This window comes from Olea europaea, unplaced genomic scaffold (genome assembly GCF_002742605.1).
Source record: "Olea europaea var. sylvestris unplaced genomic scaffold, O_europaea_v1 scaffold1913, whole genome shotgun sequence".
NCBI classification, from domain to species: domain Eukaryota; kingdom Viridiplantae; phylum Streptophyta; class Magnoliopsida; order Lamiales; family Oleaceae; genus Olea; species Olea europaea.
The window spans coordinates 76,210-80,164 of NW_019236946.1; the positions used below are offsets into that span (position 1 = coordinate 76,210).

Genomic DNA, 3,955 nt, shown 5'->3' on the forward strand with positions numbered 1-3,955 from the left:
GGTATAAATGTCCAAAAGTAACATTCTTGCAAAGATCATTAAAATATGGCATTTTTGAAAATGTCAATCCAAAAAGTGACATGGGTGCAATTTCCTCTTTTGGAATAATTTGTTAGACCTGCTCATAATCAATCCAGCCTTTTTGAAAAGTTGCAAAAAGTTCATGTTGAGTAAAAACATGATATAGATTTCAGTTATATACACAATCTTGTACATCAAAAGTCATGTATCAGTACAATTGCCCTCTATTGATGGAAAATATTGTGGTTGGAGGGAAAAGCTATTATATCAATAAGAAAGCCACCGATCTTTGACATATTAGTTTATTTAAGTTAGGATTTTAAAAGCATGTCTTCATTGCTAAAAAAATAAAATCTACTCGAATACGATAGGCTCTTTGCATTTGAGCAAAAATCAAATAGATTGAGTCAATGCCAATTTGCATAATTCCAGTGATAATAAGATTTGGGGTTGTTTCACAAAGCTTTTGATAAAAATTTTGACAGATTTTGATAAAGGTTCATGAAATGTGTAATTGAAAAGTTAATAAAAGTTGTGAATCCAATAAAACATATGATTAAAATTAATTGTTTGTTTTGATTTTTAACTTTTTTATTAAGTTTTTAAGCTATTCCAAACAAATACTTAAGAAAAATTTAATAATTTACGAGACGAGATTCTTATATCATCATAATTAACAACCTTTATGATACAAATGGAAAGAAATACATTGATATATGTACAAATCAGAACCAAAACAAACTAGTGATGATCGTTAGACTCGTGTCTATGGATGTTAACTACATATATCCATTGAACATTTTCAAAAACGTAAACCGAAATAAAGTTTATAACTGTAAACTTAGGTAGCTAGATAATGTTGTGTAACAACAGAAGTGATTCCAAGGCCCATTGCCCAAACTGTCTCAAATAGGATTTCAAATGTATTGTCCTTATTTTGTTGATCACTTCTCAAATAATTATTTTTCAATTCATCTTCACATGTCTAGATCAGGACACTGACTTGTAAATCTTGACCTCTTTCTTCAAGACGTAAAAAAATTAAAATGGTGTTTGATGGGGATTAAAATTAAAGGGTGTTTGGGAGCCATTTTTATGTAAAAATGTATTTTGGAATAGTTAATTGATAGAAAATGTGTGGTTGAAAAATAAAAAATAAAAATTGATTTACGTGTAATATTATTTTAATGAAGAATGTTTGATTGAAAAGAAGAAAGAGAAAAATACATTTTGAAAAAAATAAGTACCAAACGGAGTTTAAATTTTTCAGTAGATTGTGATGAAAGTTTTTAAATTAAGTGGTTGAAAAGTTGTGACACCAATGAAGTATGTGATTAATATTGATTATTTGACTTTAACTTAAATTAAAATCAGATTTTAATTCGTACCAAACGGGCTCTAAATCGGGAGTTAAATTATATCTTTTGAATATTTGAAGAGTCATAAATGTCATTTTTCTATTGAAATCTGCGCATACATAACAGTTTCATGGCTGAAACAACCCACATGGAGAAGAACATAAAACAAGCAATCTATATTTAGTAACTCTTTCTATGGTCATCCCATGATTTCTTCAACTGATGTTCCAATTTCTTTCAACTAATTATCACTTTCTCTAAAACCCTACACACTTTTCTACACATAGAAGAAACGAAAAACACTTAAAAGATAAGGTCCCGTTTGTTTCCCATTAATGTAAGAATGAGGATGAAAAATGTAGCTGTTACGACCCCACACAAAAGATAGAATTCAAATATGGTGATTTGATGTGATGAATAACAGTAATGTTTTTCATTTTAATGGTCAAATAATAGGAAATAAATGGAGGAGAAGAATCATTACTAACTGTTTAAACCACCGAAAAACTACTTATTTCACGCTACACTTTCAATTTATAGTAAATTTGGCTATCTCTATTTCATTATAAATAGATGCCACAAATGTTCATACTTACTCACAAGTTATCGGATCTCTTGAATTATATTCTGATCATAGGATAATTAATGGCTTCTTTTAGCAGAATAAGTTGTATTTTTGGAGTTTTATCGTTCTTAGTTCTTGCCACTGAAGCTAGGGTTCTGCGAAATGGAAATGCAGGATTTGTTACGACAAGGGAATCTCATTTTGTTCTCGATGGCTCACCTTTTCTATTCAATGGATTCAATGCCTACTGGATGATGCATGTATCGGACGATCCGAGCGAGAGGTACAAAGTCTCCGAGGTATTCAGAGATGCATCTGCTGCTGGCTTAACTGTTTGCAGAACGTGGGCTTTCAGTGATGGAGGTGATCGTGCACTGCAAGTATCTCCCGGGACATATGATGAAAGTGTATTTCAGGTTGCTTAATTAATTATTTTCAAAATTAAAGTTAAGTAATTTGTTGTTACGTGAAATTCAGGGACTAGAATTTGTGATTTCTGAAGCAAGAAAACATGGGATTCGACTGATATTGAGCTTCGTCAACGATTACAATGATTTTGGAGGAAAATCACAATATGCTCGATGGGCAAGAAATGCAGGAGTACAGATTACAAGTGAAGATGATTTCTACACAAATCAAGTGCTTAAAGATTATTTCAAGAACCATATTAGGGTGAGAAATTGAATTCAATTTTGAGTATTTCTCTGATTTTCAGTAGATTTTAACGGAAGTTGATGAAATGCGCAATTAAAAAGCTGTGAGACTTATAAATATATAGTTAAAATTAATTGTTGATTTTAGCGAGGCTCATTCATGAGCTCCCATGCCATGATCGTGGGATCGTCCTTGTAAGTAATTTTTGGTGATGGTGTTGAACCTTGTAATAATTGTTGATTTTAGTTTAGATTAAAATCTTTAATCCCAACCAAGGAGAGCTTAGTAATTTCTTCATGTATCCCAACCAATGGGAGCTTAGTAATTTCTTTGCGGGATCGTCCTTGTAAGTAATTTTTGGTGATGGTGTTGAACCTTGTAATAATTGTTGATTTTAGTTTAGATTAAAATCTTTAATCCCAACCAAGGAGAGCTTAGTAATTTCTTCATGTATCCCAACCAATGGGAGCTTAGTAATTTCTTTGCGTACGTTGCAGAGAATTATTACAAGGTTCAACACCATCACCAAAATTACTTACAAGGACGATCCCACGATCATGGCATGGGAGCTCATGAATGAGCCTCGCTGCCAAGCCGATTACTCTGGAAAAACAGTCAATGTAAGAATGTTACATACCAAGTCATTCGCATTTCCAAATATTTACTTTCTTTTAATAAATAATTAATGATTTTAAAATTTTCTTAAAATAACAGGGTTGGGTTCAAGAAATGGCAACTTTTGTGAAGTCCCTAGATAAAAGACGCTTGAGATTGGCATGGAAGGATTTTATGGAGACACAATGCCAGAAAGGAAGCAAGTCAATCCAGGTTACCAAGTCGGGACGGATTTCATTAGCAACAACCTTATTAGAGAGATCGATTTCACTACTATACATGCATATCCTGATATGTGGTGAGTTAATAATTTTTTCTTTTATAACGTCTATTTTTTCCTATTCCTCTATCCCTTTTTCATAGATACAGTGTTTGGATCAATAGAGAACCTTTTTTCTGTATGAATCGATCTTATTCCATTACAATTCCTTTCCAATATCTTGAAAGCCTAGGTGGATCTATAGTGGGGGCAGTGGAGTCACATACCCCACATTAAATTTTATATCTAAAAATTTTGAACGATATTTTCCAAGATTTTCAAAAAATTCCTCAATAGTTTTCAATTTTGCCCCACAATTAAAATTTTGTGAACTTTGCTCTCACAACTCTAAAATTCTAGCTGCTCCGCTCCTCCGGAGAACAAATCTGATTAAGGACAGTGCCCTCAATTGAGATTTTAATAAATTTTAATAAAATCCATAAAAATTTAGATGTCCCCAATCATGATTTTAATTAAACTCAA

At 32.0% G+C, this 3,955-nt stretch overlaps 1 pseudogene; it reads left to right on the top strand.

Annotated features, from left to right (window-relative positions):
- The first annotated feature begins 1,999 nt into the window (after positions 1 to 1,999).
- Positions 2,000 to 2,411, top strand: LOC111378989 (annotated as a pseudogene).
- Positions 2,412 to 3,955: the final 1,544 nt, after the last annotated feature.